Raw genomic sequence first — 15,017 nt, 5'->3', positions numbered from 1 at the left:
ATAATAATAATAATAAGAAGAAGAAGAAGAAGAAGAAGAAGAAGAAGAAGAAGAAGAAGAAGAAGAAGAAGAAGAAGAAGAAGAAGAAGAAGAAGAATAGTAAAGTCATCTGCTTAAGTACATACTGAGATGAATGTTTAAGGATGCAGTTACCTCCCAGGTCTGTGCTGTTGTCCCTGCCTAATCAGTTCTTGCTGCCTAATTCAAATAAAGATCTTGCTTTGCTTTGCTTTGCTGAACTCTCCTGACTGCTTGGGTTGTTTTGGAATTTTGGACTCTAACAGTGGCCGTGCATCAGAGAAACAAGCCAGGTCTGGTTCTACCTATTAATCTATTCATGCAGTAGAGTTTATGAATATGTTGATGTCTCAATTTCAGACACCATATTAGAATTAAGAGCCCACCTGGATAATTTTAGTATATGTCTTCATTTTTATACTACTACCAAAGCAATGTCACGTGTCATAATCTTTCAAATAGTAAAGATGTCTCTAATTAAAAGTTAGAGGAAAAACATTTACCCTTTTCTGTTACCTCATTACCACCAACGTTTGAGATCCTGTGTAGAGAAAGTGAACTAACTTCTTTTTATAGAAAGCTTCAGAATGTTTTTGTTAAACCAGAAGGAATTGACTGAGCTTCCGGGGATACAGGTCAATTCACATAAAGGAAAAAGAATGGACCACTCACCTTCTCAGACCAAACAGCAGCAAGGGTGTACTTATCATTTGAACATTAGCTAGAAGCCAGTTTTAAAATGCCTTGCATATATACTTCTGTCATTTTTAAATAATATTTTCATTATTTGAAATTTTCAAATATTTGTGCAACGTATTTTGACCTTATCTACCCACCAGGAGCTTTCTCCATCTACCCCTAGTTCACCTCATCCCATCTCCCTGCCTACCTATCCTCTTTTTATTTTCATTATTATCACTAGTAACGTCCAGCCTTCAATCAGTACTGCCATGTGTGCTTGAATATGAGACAACCAGCCAGTGGCCATATTCCCAAAGGGTCACAAGGTATTCCTTCCTTCCTCAGACATCAACTGCCAACTCCCAGGGGTGTTTCATCCCACCCCCAACCATGCTGGAACTTTAACTGGGTTCATCTTGTGTAGGTCTTGTGCCAATAAGCACCAGTACTATGAGTCAATGCATGCAGAAGCCGCGTCATCCCAGAAACCAGCATTTCAGAGTCCTTCGCATCTGCCAGCTCTTACATGCTTCCTTTTCCTCTTCTGAGTGATATTCCTCTGATCAGTGGATGATATAAACGGTCCATCCATAGCTGAGCACTCAGTAACCATTGGAAATTTGACCACTTAAGAATCTCTGTATTAACCACTACCCAGTGGTCAACCAAACATTGGCTTGGTCAAATGTCTCTGACCAAAATTGAGAACAACAAAAATCTGTATTAAAAACATAGAAATTTGAAAGCAAATTGACAGTGTCATTGTTTAGCAAAACCTCTAGTTCTATACTTTTGACCAAGTACAGGTACAAAATCTTTCTGTTAAAGCACCACCCCTAGCTCATGAAATTCAAAGGCTTCTTCATAGTAACAAAAACTCTCAATCAAGTGAAGAGGTAGGCCACAGAATAGGAGAAAATACTTTCCATATATATATATATATGAATGACTAGAATTTTTTAATTTTCTTTTTAAAACCTTACTTATTCACTTTACATACTGATTCCTACTCCTCAAATCCTCCCCTCACACAGTCCCTCTCCCCAGCCCCCTTTACCTTTCCTCTGAAAGGGCAGAGTCACTCTAGGTAACCACCCTCTCTTGCACATCTAGTCTCTGCAGGGCTAGGTGCATCCTCTCCCACTGAGGCCAGTCAAGGCAGCCCAGTTAGGGGAACATATACCAGACAGACAACAGCTTTAGGGATGACCCTCACTCTAGTTGTTGGGGGAACTACATGAAGATCAAGCTGCACATCTGCTGCATATATTCAGGGTGGGCCTAGGTCCAACCTGTGTATGCTCTTTGGTTGGTAGTTCAGTTTCTGAAAGCTCCTAAGGGTACAGGTTGGTGGACTTTGTTAGTCTTTCAGTAGAGTTCCTATCCCCCTTGGAGCCCCATCCTTTCCACAACTCTTCCATAGGAATCTCTGAGCTTGGTTCAATGGTTGGTTGTGGGTCTCTACATCCATTTCAGTCAGCTGCTTGGTAGACCTCTCAGAGGACAGCCTTGCTAGGCTCCTGTCTGCAAAAACAACAAAGAATCATTACTGGGGTCAGGGATTGGTGCATGCCTATAGGATGGGTCTCAAGTTGGGCTGGTTATTGTTTGCCCATTCCTTCAACCTCTGCTCTATCCCCTTCCCTGTATTTCTTCTAGACCTCTGGTCAATCTCCTTCCCTTCTAGACAGGGTAAATTTTGTGTTGAAAGTTTTGTGAGTGGGTTGGTATTCCTATCACTCCACTGGAGTTCCTGTCTGGCTATAGGAGATGATGTCTTCAGGTTCCGTAACCCCACTGCTGTGAGTCTCAGCTAATATCATCCTGTCTGATTCCTGGGAGCTTCTCCCATAGCAGGTCTCTGGCAAGTTCTAGTCTTCCAGCTTTGGCCCACCGCCCCCTCCCCCAACCTCTGCCAGCTTCAGATTTTCATTAATTCTCCTGGCCCTCTGGCACTCTCTCCTATCTCTCCATATACCTGATCCTGAAAATTTCCCCATTCCTCCAATATCTTCTACTGCCCATTCCCCTCCCTCCATCTACTTCCCCCATCTAAATGATATTCAAGTATCCTCATTTGGGCTTCCTTCTAGTTTAGCATCTTTGGGTCTGTGGACTGTAGCATGGGTATCCTGTACTTTATGACTAACATCCACTTTACCTTACAGAAGCTTTTCAATTTTAGCAGGCTCCATTTATCAATTGTTGTTCTTAGAGCCTGAACCATTATTGTTCTTTTCAGGAGAAATTTTCATTTTTTTTTAACTTTTTTTTTTTTTTTTAGTTAATTGTGTATCAAGCCACTTTGCCAAAGGTACTTATCAGATGTAGAAGTTCTCTGGTAGAATTTTTGGTGTTACTTAAATATGCTATCACATCATCTGTGAAGACACGGCAGAGACTTGGCCTCCCTGCCTGCACTCCCTTCCCTTCGCCTGAACCCTCACACTAAGCCTGGCCAGAGATCTCCGTGGAAAGCCTCTGGTGCTCAGGCCCACACCCACACCTGAGTTTTAGGGGTTTAATCACAAGACATTTAACAAATGGACCTTGAGAGGAGTTACCAATCACTTAGAAGAAAGATCAACAGCTTAAGGCCAGACTGGCACCTGTGACCCCTTCTCTAATCTTGACAGGGGACACTCTACAAACCGTGTGAGACTGAAGTCCAAACCATATGCAACACATACACTAAGTGTGACCATGACAAAGATACTTTGAATTCATCCGTTCCAACTTGTATCCTCTTGATCTCCTTTAGTAGCCTTATTGCTACTAAATATTATATTATTGCTTCAAATATTATATTGAATAGATAGGGAGAGACTGGGTAGCCTTGTCTCATCCCTGATTCTAGTAGACTTGCTTTAAGTTTCTCTCCATTTAATTTAATGTTGACTATTGGCTTACCGTATATTGCTTTTATTATGTTTAGGTGTATACATTGTACCTGTGATCTCTCTAGGACTTTTAACATGAAAGGGTGTTGGACTTTGTCAAAGGCTTTTTCAGCATCTAATGAGATAATCCTATAGTATTTTTTTTTTAGTTTGTTTATATGGTGGATAACATTGATGGATGTTTATGTATTTAACCATCCCTGTAGAAGAAGGTGCTGATACTAAGATCTGGTTCCCTAATTGGTTCTTGATTTTGTCAATAAAGAAGGAAGGCTGGAAGTCAATTGCAGGATGAAAGGTACAGTTGTGACTTCTAGGTCCCAAGGGAAAAAGGCAGACACAGGGAAAGAGGGGCTTTTTCTGCCATGCCTTGGAGGAAACGGGACAGTACAAGGCCTCGGGACAGCTAGGGCTAGCAGCCTCCACTATGGGTGGGTGGCCAAGGATGTGGAGGAAAGACAGGGATAATTAATTGATAAGGGCATGCCTTTCCATGCAGGAGATTCTGCTCCCAGCAACCATGCCACGAAAGGCAAACTGTAGAGTGACAAGTTGAGTGTGATTTTTATCCTCAGATTCCAGGTCTGTGAGTGAGCTGTTGGAGCAGGGAACCCAGAAGAGAGAGAAGCTGGGTCATTGCTGGTGATTTGGTGGAATTTAAGGAGCTTAAGCTGGGAGAAACAGAAGGAAATGAGGCAAGGCCAGAGCATGGTCACAGCTTGCAGGCAAAGGCACTATCCTTTTTTTTTTTTTTTTTTTTTAATTACAGGCACACACATAACAAATCCCTGCATCCCTGGGATGAAGCCTACTTGATCATGGTAGATATTCTTTATGTGTTCCTGGATTTGATTTGCAAGTATTTTTTTTATTTTATTCATTTTATTTATTTATTATTACTTTTATTTTTTATAGCCCAGTCATTACCCCCCTCCCTGTCCACCCTTCCACAGTTCCTCATCCCATTCCTCCTTCACCCTGTCTCCATGAGGATATCCCCAACCATCAGACCTCCCCACTCCCTGGGACCCCAAGTCTCTCCAGGAATAGGCTCATCTTCTCTCACTAAGGCCAGACCAGGCAGTCTTCTGCTGGTCAGGTTCTGTGGACCAGCTCTTGTATGCTGCATGACTGGTGCTCAATGTTTTATTCAGTACTTTATATAAATATTTGTAAGATAAATTGGTCTGAAATTCTCTTTCTTTGTTTAATTTTTGTGTGGTTTAGATGTCAGAATGACTGTGGCCTCCTAGAATGAGTTTGGAAGTGTTCCTTCTGTTTCTATTTCATAGGATTATGAAATAGTATTGGCTCATATTTGAATCTGATAAAATTCTGCACTAAAACTATTTGACTCTGGACTTTTTTGATTGGGAGACTTTTAATGACTGCTTCTATTTCCTTAGTAGTTATGGGGCTGTTTAAATAGTTTACCTGTTCTTGATTTAATGTTGGTAAATGGTATCTGTCTAGAAAATCATGCAATTTGTTAAGATTTTCCAGTTTTGTGAAGTACAGGCTTTTGAAGTAAGACCTAATAATTCTTTGCATTTCCTCAGTGTCTGATGTTATGTCTCCCTTTTCATTTCTGATTTTGTTTATTTGGATACTGTCTATCTGCCTTTTAGTTAGTTTGGCTAAAGGGTTGTCTATCTTGTTGATTTTCTCAAAGAACCAGCTCTTGGTTTCCTTGACTCTGCATTATTCTCTTTGTTTCTAATTGATTGACTTCAGCCATGAGTTTGATTATTTTTCACCTTCTATACCTCTTCAGTGTGCTTGCTTCTTTTTTTTCTAGAGTGTTCAACTTGTAGTTTTAAATCGCTGGATAAATTTCTAAGTTGTTTATGGAGGCACTCAGAGCTGTGAGTTTCTCTCTTAACACTGTTTTCATAGTGTCCCATAAGTTTGGGTATGCTGTGTACTTATTTTCATTGAATTCTAGAAAGACTTTAATTTCTTTCTTTATTTCTTCCCTGACAGAGAGATCATTGAGTAGAGAGTTGTTCAGTTTCCATGTAGGCTTTCTCTTATTTCTGTTGCTGCTGAAGTCCAGCTTTAATCCATGGTAGCATGATAAGACACAAGGAGTTATTTAAATTTTTTGTATCTGTTGAGGCTTGCTTTGTGACCTAGTATATGGTCAATTTTTGAGAAGGATTTATGAGGTGCTGAAAAGAAGATCTCTTCTTTTGTGTTTGGATGTAATATTCTGTAGCTGTCTGTAGATTCTGTAAATGAATCAAAATATCATTTGATTTCCAATACCATTGATTAATTTCATTATTTCTCTGTTTAGTTTTGTCTGGATTACCTGTTATTTGGTGAGAGTAGGGTGTTGAAGTCTCCCACTATTAATGTATGGGGTTCAATGTGTGATTTAAGATCAATGTTTCTTTTATAAAGGCAGATTCCCTTGTGTTTGGGGCAAAAGATGTTCAAATTTGAGATATTATTTTTTGTTTTTTTGGTGAGTATAAAGTTTCCTTCCCTGTCTCTTTTTATCAGTTTTGATTGAAAGCATATTTTGTTAGATATTAAATTGATTACTCCACCTTATTTCTTGGGTCCATTTGCTTGGAAATTTTTTCCTTTATTCTGAGGTAATGTCTATCTTTATTACTGAGATGTTTCTTGTATCCAGCAGAATAACGGATCTTGTTTTCACATCCATTCTGTTAGCTTGTGTCTTTTTATTGGGAATTGAGTCCATTGGTGTTGAGAGTCACTGATGTAATTATTAGTGACTATTACGTCCTGTTATTTTGGTGTTGGTAGTATGTGTGTGTGTGTGTGTGTGTGTGTGTGTGTGTGTGTGTGTGTGTTTGTGTGTGTGTGTGTTTGCTGGTATGGAATTACCTATTATTACTTATTTCCTGTGTTTTCTTGGGTGTAGTTATCCTCCTTGGGTTGGAGTTTCCCTTGTAGTATTTTCTGTAGGGCTAAATTTGTGGATAGATATTGTTTAAATTTGTTTTTATCTTGAAATAAATTGTTTCCTCCACATAAGGATATAGGGAGTTTTGCTGGGTATAGAAGTCTAAGTAAGCGCCTGTGAGTTTTTACAGGTTATTCAGGCCCTTCTAGCTCTTACAGTCTTTGTTAAGAAGTCCAGTGTAATTCTGGTAAGTCTGCCTTTGTATGATACCTGGTCTTTCCCCCTTTCAGCTTTTAGTATTTTTTCTTTGTTCTGTAGATTTAGTAATTTGAATTTTATGTGGTGAGAGGATGTTTTTCTGGTCCAGCCTAATTGATGTTCTGTATGTTTCTTGTATGTTTAAAGGCATCTCTTTCATTGGGCTGGGGACATTTTCTTCTATGGTTTTGTTGAAAATATTTTCTGGTCCTTGGAGCTGTGACTCTTCACCTTCTTCTATTCCTATTATTCTTAGGTTAGGTCATTTCATGGTATCCCAAATTTCTCAGATGTTTTGTGTCAGGAATCTTTTAGATTTCACATTGCCTTTGGTTGATGTATCAATTTCTTCTACCATATCTTCTATGCCTGAGATTCTTTTCTTCCGTGTCTTTTATTCTGTTGGTGATGGTTATATCTGTTGTACCTGTTCTCTTTCCTAAGTTTTCCATCTCCAGGATTCCCTCATTGCTTCTATTTCCTTATTGTTTTCTATTTGAACAATTTCATGTATTTCCTTCACCTGTTTGATTGTATTTTTCTGTATTTCTTTAAGGGATTTATTCATATCCTCTTTGAAGGCCTCTATTGTCATCATAACATTGGATTCCAGGTCATTTTCTTGTGTTCCAGTTGTGTTAGGATATCCAGGGCTTGCTGTAGGAGGATAGCTCCCAAGGTGTCATATTTCCATCACTTCTCTTGATTGTGATCTTTTGCAAGCCTTTAGCCATCTGAGTGTCCTTGAGTGTTCCTGTTATAACAAGTATTGGGAGGGAGGCTAATTTCAATGATCCTCGTGTGGCAGATCTCTGGTGTGCATCTTTGGGCTAGAAAATGGAACTCAGCAGTGGTGCAAGTCTTCTAGCAGCTGAATGGTTTTTAATCAGCAGGTCTGATGAAGGTGGACAGAGAGGTCCTGGGAAATGGAGATCCTGGGTTATACCAGGCCACTCTGGGCAGCTGAGTATACCCCCCAGAGGAATTGGCAGGCAGAGGAAATAGGTATAGAAAAGGCATATAAATTGTGTGGTTCCAGATCAGCAGGTCTGATGAAGGTGCTGAACAATGGAGGTCCAGGGAGAATGTAGGCCACTTAGGGCAGTTGGGTGTGCCACAGAGAACTCATCAGGCAGAGGAAATAGACTAGAATGGTTTTTCAAATGTTTAAGAAGCAAACATAAACATTTTTAAAAATCTCAGTTAAATATGAACCATGTAACTTAAGAGAAAAATCTTAAACCAAGATTTACAAATAGCTAATAATGACCTTAAAAATTGCTCACCATCATTAGCCATCAGAAAAATACAGATTGAATGATACTTCTTTAAGATATTCTCACCCCATACAGAATGAATAATAAAAATGACAGCAAATGCTGGTGTGGATATGGGGAAAGAGGGAGCCTTGGTAAGAATGAAATGTACTATACCACTTTGGAAATCAATATGTGAAATTTTCAAAACGCTAAAAAAATAGAACTATCATATGATTCAGCTATATTAGTCCTAAATATATAACCAGAGGACTTTACATATCATTTTAAGTATCTTATTCTTAAAGGAAGAGTCAGACTTCTACAGAAAACTTGAAGATCACTTGAATTGTTGAAGGCCTCAAGTTCTTTTATGCAACTGAACTCTCCCATGGGTTATTGCTAAGTAAACCATCAGGCCATGCAAACAAGAGCTTTTCATACCTGTGCCCAGCAGGGGACTGATGTCTATTTTCTTGTTTGGGTTGTTGAGTGGCCATGCTGGATTTAATCACTATTGAGCTAAATCCAGATGTCAGTTTCATTCTTCTTTATATTGATTTCTTCTTCGCTAAGGTAAGACCATCAGACCAGATGAGCACTAATTTTACCTTCAAAACTAACAGACTGATATAGACAATTATGAAATGCAAATACAAATGATCATTTCTTTCTTTTCTTGCCTGAGACAGGGTTATGCTATATAGTTCAGGCTGGCCTTGATCTTGTCATTCTTCAGTTTCCACCACATCACACCATAGATTCCAGTCGTGCAACACCACACATAGTGACTAACTCATTCTTAACAAAAACATGGAAAAATTAACTGCTCTCTATTAAATTATCTGAGAGCTACTGTAGAAATATTTTTCCAGCTGCCTCCTATATGTGTGATGATAAGTAGTGTGTCCTTATGGTCTTTTATGCAAAATGATAAAATGGAAGTATGAAAATTTTATGAAGGATTAGCTAGAAATTAATTTTGTTTTTAAATGAAGCTCAAGTATGAAGATATCTTTTAAAATACTTGAGGGAAGCCAAGGCAGGAACTCGAACCTAGAATCAGGAGCTGATGCTAAGGCCATAGAGTAGTATTGCCTAATTTTACAAGTTCATTTTTAAAATAAAGATATCACGATAGGAAAAACTCATTTAGGTTTCTTAGAATCACTACATTCATCTGGTCGTTTCAAATGGAAGCTTTGAGAAAGAGAAAAGAAAAGAAAACAGTACTCGGATAAAAAGGAAACCTTATGGCAAGAGTACGAAGTGTAAATCAGAGTGACTGAGAGCAATTTGGAATCTCTGCAAGGCTTTGCCTGAGACAACTCTGAATCACAGAGGAAATGACCCACCCATTTGTTTCATTCTTCTTAGCTAAATTATCATCCTATCATTTTGACAACATGAAAATAAAGCCTCTAGCCCAAATAGTGTCTGGCTGAACTCAGGTTAAAGGCTGCAAAAAATAATTTCTTAATTAATCACCTGGTACCCGTGAAGTAATTAGGACCTTGTGCCCTGCTGGTGAGAAATTTGAGAAGGTTGGTCTAAGCACGGAAAATCTGATTTTACTTGCATGAGTTGAAACACCTGCAGTGAGTGGGAGAAAAAGCAGAATTTACCCAGCCAAAAGAGAAGTCTAGATGCCCTGCTTCCATTACATCATTCCTTAGGGGGGCAGCATGACAGAATTTGAAAGCTGTGTTCACTGCATGACGGAATGGAAGGAGTGAATACACAGTGACTTATATGGGGGTTTCTGTTGCTGATAAAACACCATGACCAAAAGCAACCTTGGAGAATGGCGTTTACTAGATTTACACATGCACTCCATAGTCCATCAACAAAGGAAATCAGGACAGGAACTCAAGCAGGGCAGTAACCTGGAGGTAGGAGCTGATGCAGATGCCATCGAGGGGTGCTGCTTATGAGCTTGTTCTACAGGACTTGGACAGCTTGCTTCTTTATATAATCAGGACCCAACAGTCCAAGGTGGTTCTGGTAGAATCATTTTCTCAACTGAGAGTCTACCTTCCAAAGTAACTCTCGCTTGTGTCAAGTTGAAATAAAACTAAGCAGAACAATTGACCTTTGTCAACTTGACATAAAAATGCATCACTGTAAACCATAACCTTTCCTTCCTAGCCTATCCTCAATAATTCATATTAATATTAATATCACAAACACAAGACATTCAAACTTTTGAAAAGCACCATTGTCTTTATATAGCTATCTCTGTGAGGCTGTGCCAATGCCTGGAAAATATAGAAGTGGATGCCCACAGTCATCTATAGGATAGAACACAGAGACCCCAATGGAGGAGCTAGAGAAATTACCCAAGGAACTGAAGGGGTCTGCAACCCTATAGGTAAAACAACAATATGAACTAATCAGTACCCCCAGAGTTCGTGTCTCTAGCTGCATATATAGCAGAACATGGCCTAGTCAGCCATCATTGGGAAGAGATGCCCCTTTGTCTTGCAAACTTTATATGCCCCATACAGGGGAATGCCAGGGCCAAGAAGTGGGAGTGGGTGGGTAGGGGAGCAGGGTGGGGGGGGGGTGTAGGGGACATTCAGGATAGCATTTGAAATGTAAATGAAGAAAATATCTAATAAAATAAGTTAAAAAATTATTTCTCACCAATTTAAAATTTAACCATGCATTGAAAAACATTTAATTATCATTGTAAAAGTTATTTTGCTAAGCTCCTTAATATGCATGAAACTTCAGGATGCTATCCATTATATTTCCTTTTTTGTTGTTCTTTGATTTTCCAACCATCTTGGGATGAATACAGAAAAATAAAGCCAAAATGACTATTTCATTAAAAAAAATGTTTGAATGCTTTAAAAATTCAGACTTTTATTTAAAGGTTTAGTCTTTCTAAGACAGTTAATATATTTCTGATACTCTAATGTCTCTGAAAAATGCTGAAGTCTCTCTATAGTACCCAAGGTCTTTCTAAACTATCAAATATCACATAACTGGCTCCTGCAAAATCAGAAAAAAAAAACAAGTTAAATATTTTCTTACTTCAAGAGAGGACATCCAGGTCAGAGTCACAATTAAATCAAAGCAAAACTAAATTTCAACAGCATAAAAAATTTAGTGCTTGTTGTACGTGACCCAGTCACAATCTTCTAGACTCCAAAGGAACTCGGCAGTGGCACTTCTCTGGCACTGACATCCACAACACACAATTTGTCTTCTAAGCTCCAGTTGGCTTCACTCTGCAGCTGCTGCTTTCCTTGTCAGTCATCCCAGGGAACTGGCATCTTCTGAAGGTTGGGTTCTCCACTGAAACTAGGCTGCCCCTTCATCGGTGGCCTCCTGGGCTTTCTTTGGGGATTTTGACACTGCCACATGGTGCTAAGCCTCAACTTCTCTCCATGTCCCCTTCAATCCTTGCACTTCTACTTTAACTAAGGCTATACACATTTACAATGCTCCTGGCCTCTCATAGTGCTAAGCCTCCGCTACTGCTCTCCATAACTTCATCACCAATACTACCTGAGAAAATCTTACATATTACCAAATTTAGCTGCCAGCATGTGATGCAGCCTTAGCACCCTCTGGAGCACAATTTCTGTGTGCTGAACCTGAAGAAACATTTTTTAGATTTGACCTCAGTGGAGCTGGTCTCTTCATTTTTAAATTTAGTAGTAGTAGTAGTAGTCGTCGTCATAGTATTTATTACTATTAGAAGGAGTAGTAATTATATACAAAGTTTATTTTATGAAGAGTATCTATAGAAATATCTGAGGTGATGATCCAATGCTTTTTCGCTCATGTTTCAGAGGCCCTGTGGTTAGCATAGCCACTAAGAAAAATCCTCTAGTTCTTTTGGGGTTAAGACCAACTTCTAAAAAGTTCTGCAGAGGACTCAGACACCAATATTTGGGAAGGTTTATTTTTTAATTATTTTGGGGGGGAGATTATAATATAATTATATAATTTCCCCTTCCCTTTCTTTCCTCCAATTTTTATCCTTGTTCTCATTCAACTTCATGGTCTTTTTATTAATTATTGTTTTATATATATATATATATATATATATATATATATATATATATATACAAATATGTATATGTATATGTATATTCCTAAGTACAAAAATACAATCTACTTAGTCTGAATAATAGTACTTATATGTATGCTTTCAGGACTGATCATTGGTATTGGATAACCAATCATTGTGATTTTCTCTGGGAAGTCCATTTTTCCCACTCTTGGTATTTCTCAGCTGTATCTAGTTTTTGTACAGGTGCACAGTTGAGGACTTGTGGGCTTGTTCCCTGTCCACTTTAGCATGTCCATTGTTGTCTTGTTCAGCTCATGTTTAGGTGGTCATGTGGGTGAGACTCTATGTAGGTAGTATTTGACATTCCTAGGAGACACAATCTCACACACCTCTGATCCACTGGCACTTACAGTCTTTCATTTCCCTTTTTCTTAATGATCCCTGAGCCTTAAGAGTGGTGGGTGGATTAAAGATGGATCAGCTGGGGCTAGATTCAACCTGCATTTCGGTTAGTTCTTGTCTTCTGTAATGATTTCCTTCTATTCCAAATGGAAGTCTCTTTGATGAAGGATGTACATGTTATAAGAACAGACATCTAGAATATAGTCGTGGATTATTCTGGTTTAGGAAAGACTAAGCTGTAGGTCTTACTCCAAGATCTGTGGCTTTACTAGCCCTGCATAGTTGGCTAGGTTTTCAGTACCAGGCTTGATTCCCCTCTTATTGAGCAGAGGTTATGCCCCAATTAGAAAGCTATTGTTCCACCAGTTAGGGCTCTCACTGCCTGAGCTGGTGTGGGAGCCATCTTTGCTCCGAGTGGCACAGGCTCCAGTCCGCACTGGTGAGAGTGTGGACTGCAGAAGTGACACAGCTTCTGGGACAGACCTCGTTTTCCGGGCACCTTCCCCGCCAGAGGACAAGTGGCCACCTGGGAGGGCTCTCACTGCCTGAGTTGGTGAGGGAGCCATCTTTGCTCCAGGTCACACAGGCTGTCTGCGCAGTTGAGAGTGCTGATTGCAGAAGCAACAGGGCTTGTGGGACAGACCCCATTTCAGGCTCCAGACATCCGGGCTCCTTCCCTGCCAGAGGAAAGGTATCTGCCAGGGAGGGCTCTCACTGCCTGAGATGGTGTGGGAGCCATCTTTGCTCCGAGTGGCACAGGCTCCAGTCTGCACTGGTGAGAGTGTGGACTGCAGAAGCGACACAGCTTCTGGGACAAACCTCGTTTTCTGGGCACCTTCCCCACCAGAGGAGAAGTGGCCAGCCTCCCTCCCAGGAGAGCTCTCACCACCTGAGCTGGTGGGGGAGACATCTTTGCTCTGGGTTGCCCAGGCTCCTGTCTGCGCAGTTGAGAGTGTAGACTGCACAAGTGACACAGCTTCTGGGACAGACCCTGTTTCAGGCTCTGGACACCCAGGAACCTTCCCTGCCAGAGGAGAGGTGACCACCCAAGAGGGCTTTGTCCGCCAGAATAGGTAAGAGAGCCATATTTTGTCCAGAGTCCCTCGGAGACTAGTCTTTGCAGGTGAGTGTGCAAACTGCAGAGGTGACACATCTTCTGGGACAGGCTCCATTTTGGGACTACATCTTCAGCCCGGAGGCAGATCTGAACGCCAGAACTCTGTGCACCTTCCCTGCAAAAGGAAAGCTTGCCTGCCCAGAGTACTCTGACCAAAGAGACTCAGAAGAGAGTTAGACTCCCAGGACTGTTGACAGAGGCTAACAGAATCACAGGAGGAACAAGCTCCAACCAGAGACAACTGTAACAACTAACTCCAGAAATTACCAAATGGCAAAAAGCAGACAAAAGAATCTTACTAACAGAAACCAAGACCACTCACCATCATCAGAACCCAACACTCCAACTTCAGCCAGTCCTGGATACCCCAACATACCCGAAATGCAAAACTCAGATTTAAAGACATATCTCATGATGGTAGTAGAAGATCTTAAGAAGGGCATTAATAACTCACTTAAAGAAATACAGGAGAACACTGCTAAACAGGNAGAAAGCCTTAAAGAACAACAGGAAAACACTGCTAAACAAGTAGAAGTCCTTAAAGAGGAAACACAAAAATCCCTTAAAGAATTACAGGAAAACACAGTCAAAGAGGTGATGGAATTGAACAGAACCATCCAAGACAGAAAAGGGGAAGTGGAAACAACAAAAAACAAAACAACAACAACAACAACAACAACAACAACAAAATGAAACAACTCTGGAGATAGAAACCCTAGGAAAGAAATCAAGAACCATAGATGACAGCATAAGCAACAGAATACAGGAAATGGAAGAGAGAATATCAGGTGCAGAAGATTCCATAGAGAACATGGGCACAACAATCAAAGAAAATGCAAAATGCGAAAAGATCCTAACTCAAAACATCCAGGAAATCCAGGGCACAATGAGAAGACCAAACCTTCCAGTAATAGGAGTAGATGAGAATGAAGATTTTTCAACTTAAAGGGCTGGCAAATATCTTCAACAAAATTATAGAAGAAAACTTCCCATACCTAAAGAAAAGATGTCCATGAACATACAAGAAGCCTATAGAACTCCAAATAGACTGGTCCAGAAAAGAAATTCCTCCAGACACATAGTAATCAGAAGAACAAGTGCACTAAATAAAGATAGAATATTAAAAGCAGTAAGGGAAAGGGGTCAAGTAACATATAAAGGCAGGCGTATTAGAATTACACCAGACTTCTAATCAGAGACTATGAAAGCCAGAAGATCCTGGACAGATGTTATGCAGACCCTAAGAGAACACAAATGTCAGCCCAGGCTACTATACCCAGTAAAACTCTCAATTATCATAGATGGAGAAACCAAACTATTCCATGACAAAACCAAACTCACACAATATCTATCCACGAATCCAGCCCTTCAAAGGATAATAAAGGGAAAACACCAACACAAGGATGGAAACTATGCCCTAGAAAAAGCAAGAAAGTAATCCTTCAAAAAACATAAAAGAAGACAGCCACAAGAACAGAAT

At 39.9% G+C, this 15,017-nt stretch overlaps 1 pseudogene; it reads right to left on the bottom strand.

The window, feature by feature from the left end:
* The window catches only part of LOC110334260, a 163,630-nt pseudogene extending 162,318 nt beyond the window's left edge, over positions 1–1,312 (bottom strand).
* Positions 1,313–15,017: the final 13,705 nt, after the last annotated feature.

This window comes from Mus pahari, chromosome 16, assembly GCF_900095145.1.
Source record: "Mus pahari chromosome 16, PAHARI_EIJ_v1.1, whole genome shotgun sequence".
In the NCBI taxonomy this organism is placed as follows: Eukaryota; Metazoa; Chordata; class Mammalia; order Rodentia; family Muridae; genus Mus; species Mus pahari.
This window is presented reverse-complemented; position numbering and strand designations above follow the sequence as displayed.